We start from the raw sequence: 6,823 nt of genomic DNA, 5'->3' as shown, positions 1-6,823 counted from the left end.
TTTTTCACTTTTTTTGCCCTAGTTCATGCATTTCACATGTCTAGAAGTGAAATAAAAAATAATTTGGACAATATCTGAGAGATTTTGAAATTTGTCAAAAATCTGTCTTTTATCCTGACCCCGGACCTTATGTGAAAACTAAGAAAAACTGAAAAGTACTAAAAAAAATCAAACCAATTTTGTTACACTTTTTTGCACTAGTTCATGCATTTCACATGTCTAGAAATGAAATAAAAAATGATTTGGAAAATATCTGACAGATTTTGAAATTTGTCAAAAATCTGTCTTTTGTCCTGACACCGGACCTTATGTGAAAACTAAGAAAAACTGAAAAGTACTAAAAAAAATCAGACTAATTTTTTTTCACTTTTTTTGCCCTAGTTCATGCATTTCACATGTCTAGAAATGAAATAAAAAATGATTTGGACAATATCTGAGAGATTTTGAAATTTGTCAAAAATCTGTCTTTTATCCTGACCCCGGACCTTATGTGAAAACTAAGAAAAACTGAAAGGTACTAAAAAAAATCAAACCAATTTTTTTACACTTTTTTGCCCTAGTTCATACATTTCACATGTCTAGAAGTGAAATAAAAAATGATTTGGACAATATCTGACATATTTAGAAATTTGTCAAAAATCTGTCTTTTGTCCTGACCCCGGACCTTATGTGAAAACTAAGAAAAACTGAAAAGTACTAAAAAAAATCAAACCAATTTTGTTACACTTTTTTGCACTAGTTCATGCATTTCACATGTCTAGAAGTGAAATAAAAAATGATTTGGACAATATCTGACAGATTTTGAAATTTGTCAAAAATCTGTCTTTTGTCCTGACCCCGGACCTTATGTGAAAACTAAGAAAAACTGAAAAGTACTAAAAAAAATCAAACCAATTTTTTTTCACTTTTTTTGCCCTAGTTCATGCATTTCACATGTCTAGAAGTGAAATAAAAAATAATTTGGACAATATCTGAGAGATTTTGAAATTTGTAAAAAATCTGTCTTTTGTCCTGAGCCCGGACCTTATGTGAAAACTAAGAAAAACTGAAAAGTACTAAAAAAAATCAGACCAATTTTTTTTCACTTTTTTTGCCCTAGTTCATGCATTTCACATGTCTAGAAGTGAAATAAAAAATAATTTGGACAATATCTGAGAGATTTTGAAATTTGTCAAAAATCTGTCTTTTATCCTGACCCCGGACCTTATGTGAAAACTAAGAAAAACTGAAAAGTACTAAAAAAAATCAAACCAATTTTGTTACACTTTTTTGCACTAGTTCATGCATTTCACATGTCTAGAAATGAAATAAAAAATGATTTGGACAATATCTGACAGATTTAGAAATTTGTCAAAAATCTGTCTTTTGTCCTGACACCGGACCTTATGTGAAAACTAAGAAAAACTGAAAAGTACTAAAAAAAATCAGACTAATTTTTTTTCACTTTTTTTGCCCTAGTTCATGCATTTCACATGTCTAGAAATGAAATAAAAAATGATTTGGACAATATCTGAGAGATTTTGAAATTTGTCAAAAATCTGTCTTTTATCCTGACCCCGGACCTTATGTGAAAACTAAGAAAAACTGAAAGGTACTAAAAAAAATCAAACCAATTTTTTTACACTTTTTTGCCCTAGTTCATACATTTCACATGTCTAGAAGTGAAATAAAAAATGATTTGGACAATATCTGACATATTTAGAAATTTGTCAAAAATCTGTCTTTTATCCTGACCCCGGACCTTATGTGAAAACTAAGAAAAACTGAAAAGTACTAAAAAAAATCAAACCAATTTTGTTACACTTTTTTGCACTAGTTCATGCATTTCACATGTCTAGAAGTGAAATAAAAAATGATTTGGACAATATCTGACAGATTTTGAAATTTGTCAAAAATCTGTCTTTTGTCCTGACACCGGACCTTATGTGAAAACTAAGAAAAACTGAAAAGTACTAAAAAAAATCAGACTAATTTTTTTTCACTTTTTTTGCCCTAGTTCATGCATTTCACATGTCTAGAAATGAAATAAAAAATGATTTGGACAATATCTGAGAGATTTTGAAATTTGTCAAAAATCTGTCTTTTATCCTGACCCCGGACCTTATGTGAAAACTAAGAAAAACTGAAAGGTACTAAAAAAAATCAAACCAATTTTTTTACACTTTTTTGCCCTAGTTCATACATTTCACATGTCTAGAAGTGAAATAAAAAATGATTTGGACAATATCTGACATATTTAGAAATTTGTCAAAAATCTGTCTTTTGTCCTGACCCCGGACCTTATGTGAAAACTAAGAAAAACTGAAAAGTACTAAAAAAAATCAAACCAATTTTGTTACACTTTTTTGCACTAGTTCATGCATTTCACATGTCTAGAAGTGAAATAAAAAATGATTTGGACAATATCTGACAGATTTTGAAATTTGTCAAAAATCTGTCTTTTGTCCTGACCCCGGACCTTATGTGAAAACTAAGAAAAACTGAAAAGTACTAAAAAAAATCAAACCAATTTTTTTTCACTTTTTTTGCCCTAGTTCATGCATTTCACATGTCTAGAAGTGAAATAAAAAATAATTTGGACAATATCTGAGAGATTTTGAAATTTGTAAAAAATCTGTCTTTTGTCCTGAGCCCGGACCTTATGTGAAAACTAAGAAAAACTGAAAAGTACTAAAAAAAATCAGACCAATTTTTTTTCACTTTTTTTGCCCTAGTTCATGCATTTCACATGTCTAGAAGTGAAATAAAAAATAATTTGGACAATATCTGAGAGATTTTGAAATTTGTCAAAAATCTGTCTTTTATCCTGACCCCGGACCTTATGTGAAAACTAAGAAAAACTGAAAAGTACTAAAAAAAATCAAACCAATTTTGTTACACTTTTTTGCACTAGTTCATGCATTTCACATGTCTAGAAATGAAATAAAAAATGATTTGGACAATATCTGACAGATTTTGAAATTTGTCAAAAATCTGTCTTTTGTCCTGACACCGGACCTTATGTGAAAACTAAGAAAAACTGAAAAGTACTAAAAAAAAATCAGACTAATTTTTTTTCACTTTTTTTGCCCTAGTTCATGCATTTCACATGTCTAGAAATGAAATAAAAAATGATTTGGACAATATCTGAGAGATTTTGAAATTTGTCAAAAATCTGTCTTTTATCCTGACCCCGGACCTTATGTGAAAACTAAGAAAAACTGAAAGGTACTAAAAAAAATCAAACCAATTTTTTTACACTTTTTTGCCCTAGTTCATACATTTCACATGTCTAGAAGTGAAATAAAAAATGATTTGGACAATATCTGACATATTTAGAAATTTGTCAAAAATCTGTCTTTTGTCCTGACCCCGGACCTTATGTGAAAACTAAGAAAAACTGAAAAGTACTAAAAAAAATCAAACCAATTTTGTTACACTTTTTTGCACTAGTTCATGCATTTCACATGTCTAGAAGTGAAATAAAAAATGATTTGGACAATATCTGACAGATTTTGAAATTTGTCAAAAATCTGTCTTTTGTCCTGACCCCGGACCTTATGTGAAAACTAAGAAAAACTGAAAAGTACTAAAAAAAATCAAACCATTTTTTTTTCACTTTTTTTGCCCTAGTTCATGCATTTCACATGTCTAGAAGTTAAATAAAAAATAATTTGGACAATATCTGACAGATTTTGAAATTTGTCAAAATTCTGTCTTTTGTCCTGACCCCGGACCTTATGTGAAAACTAAGAAAAACTGCAAGGTACTAAAAAAAAATCAAACCAATTTTTTCACACTTTTTTGCCCTAGTTCATGCATTTCACATGTCTAGAAGTGAAATAAAAAATAATTTGGACAATATCTGACAGATTTTGAAATTTGTCAGAAATCTGTCTTTTGTCCTGACCCCGGACCTTATGTGAAAACTAAGAAAAACTGAAAAGTACTAAAAAAAATCAGACCAATTTTTTTTTCACTTTTTTTGCCCTAGTTCATGCATTTCACATGTCTAGAAATGAAATAAAAAATGATTTGGACAATATCTGACAGATTTTGAAATTTGTCAAAAATCTGTCTTTAGTCCTGACCCCGGACCTTATGTGAAAACTAAGAAAAACTGAAAGGTACTAAAAAAAATCAAACCAATATTTTTACACTTTTTTGCCCTAGTTCATGCATTTCACATGTCTAGAAGTGAAATAAAAAATAATTTGGACAATATCTGACAGATTTTGAAATTTGTCAAAAATTTTTCTTTTGTCCTGACCCCGGACCTTATGTGAAAACTAAGAAAAACTGAAAAGTACTAAAAAAAATCAGACCAATTTTTTTTTCACTTTTTTTGCCCTAGTTCATGCATTTCACATGTCTAGAAATGAAATAAAAAATGATTTGGACAATATCTGACAGATTTTGAAATTTGTCAAAAATCTGTCTTTAGTCCTGACCCCGGACCTTATGTGAAAACTAAGAAAAACTGAAAAGTACTAAAAAAAATCAAACCAATTTTGTTACACTTTTTTGCACTAGTTCATGCATTTCACATGTCTAGAAGTTAAATAAAAAATAATTTGGACAATATCTGACAGATTTTGAAATTTGTCAAAAATCTGTCTTTTGTCCTGACCCCGGACCTTATGTGAAAACTAAGAAAAACTGAAAAGTACTAAAAAAATCAGACCAATTTTTTTTCACTTTTTTTGCCCTAGTTCATGCATTTCACATGTCTAGAAATGAAATAAAAAATGATTTGGACAATATCTGACAGATTTTGAAATTTGTCAAAAATCTGTCTTTAGTCCTGACCCCGGACCTTATGTGAAAACTAAGAAAAACTGAAAAGTACTAAAAAAAATCAAACCAATTTTGTTACACTTTTTTGCACTAGTTCATGCATTTCACATGTCTAGAAATTAAATAAAATATGATTTGGACAATATCTGACATATTTTGAAATTTGTCAAAAATCTGTCTTTTGTCCTGACCACGGACCTTATGTGAAAACTAAGAAAAACTGCAAGGTACTAAAAAAAAATCAAACCAATTTTTTTACACTTTTTTGCCCTAGTTCATGCATTTCACATGTCTAGAAGTTAAATAAAAAATAATTTGGACAATATCTGACAGATTTTGAAATTTGTCAAAAATCTGTCTTTTGTCCTGACCCCGGACCTTATGTGAAAACTAAGAAAAACTGAAAAGTACTAAAAAAATCAGACCAATTTTTTTTCACTTTTTTTGCCCTAGTTCATGCATTTCACATGTCTAGACGTGAAATAAAAAATAATTTGGACAATATCTGACATATTTTGAAATTTGTCAAAAATCTGTCTTTTGTCCTGACCCCGGACCTTATGTGAAAACTAAGAAAAACTGAAAAGTACTAAAAAAAAATCAGACCAATTTTTTTTCACTTTTTTTGCCCTAGTTCATGCATTTCACATGTCTAGAAGTTAAATAAAAAATAATTTGGACAATATCTGACAGATTTTGAAATTTGTCAAAATTCTGTCTTTTGTCCTGACCCCGGACCTTATGTGAAAACTAAGAAAAACTGCAAGGTACTAAAAAAAAATCAAACCAATTTTTTCACACTTTTTTGCCCTAGTTCATGCATTTCACATGTCTAGAAGTGAAATAAAAAATAATTTGGACAATATCTGACAGATTTTGAAATTTGTCAAAAATCTGTCTTTTGTCCTGACCCCGGACCTTATGTGAAAACTAAGAAAAACTGAAAAGTACTAAAAAAAATCAGACCAATTTTTTTTTTACTTTTTTTGCCCTAGTTCATGCATTTCACATGTCTAGAAATGAAATAAAAAATTATTTGGACAATATCTGACAGATTTTGAAATTTGTCAAAAATCTGTCTTTAGTCCTGACCCCGGACCTTATGTGAAAACTAAGAAAAACTGAAAGGTACTTAAAAAAAATCAAACCAATTTTTTTACACTTTTTTGCCCTAGTTCATGCATTTCACATGTCTAGAAGTGAAATAAAAAATAATTTGGACAATATCTGACAGATTTTGAAATTTGTCAAAAATCTGTATTTTGTCCTGACCCCGGACCTTATGTGAAAACTAAGAAAAACTGAAAAGTACTAAAAAAAATCAAACCAATTTTGTTACACTTTTTTGCACTAGTTCATGCATTTCACACGTCTAGAAGTGAAATAAAAAATAATTTGGAGAATATCTGACAGATTTTGAAATTTGTCAAAAATCTGTATTTTGTCCTGACCCCGGACCTTATGTGAAAACTAAGAAAAACTGAAAAGTACTAAAAAAAATCAAACCAATTTTGTTACACTTTTTTGCACTAGTTCATGCATTTCACATGTCTAGAAATTAAATAAAAAATGATTTGGACAATATCTGACATATTTTGAAATTTGTCAAAAATCTGTCTTTTGTCCTGACCCCGGACCTTATGTGAAAACTAAGAAAAACTGCAAGGTACTAAAAAAAAATCAAACCAATTTTTTTACACTTTTTTGCCCTAGTTCATGCATTTCACATGTCTAGAAGTGAAATAAAAAATAATTTGGACAATATCTGAGAGATTTTGAAATTTGTCAAAAATCTGTCTTTTGTCCTGACCCCGGACCTTATGTGAAAACTAAAAAAAACTGAAAGGTACTAAAAAAAATCAAACCAATTTTTTTACACTTTTTTGCCCTAGTTCATGCATTTCACATGTCTATAAGTGAAATAAAAAATGATTTGGACAATATCTGACAGATTTTGAAATTTGTAAAAAATCTGTCTTTTGTCCTGACCCCGGACCTTATGTGAAAACTAAGAAAAAATGAAAGGTACTAAAAAAAATCAAACCAA

The sequence above is a fragment of the Alosa pseudoharengus genome, unplaced genomic scaffold, assembly GCF_046254945.1.
Source record: "Alosa pseudoharengus isolate Yale_2024_CS ecotype anadromous, Long Island Sound unplaced genomic scaffold, YU_APseudo_1.1 YU_APseudo_1.1_scf_14, whole genome shotgun sequence".
NCBI lineage: Eukaryota > Metazoa > Chordata > Actinopteri > Clupeiformes > Clupeidae > Alosa > Alosa pseudoharengus.
Note: the sequence above shows the minus strand (reverse complement) of the source record.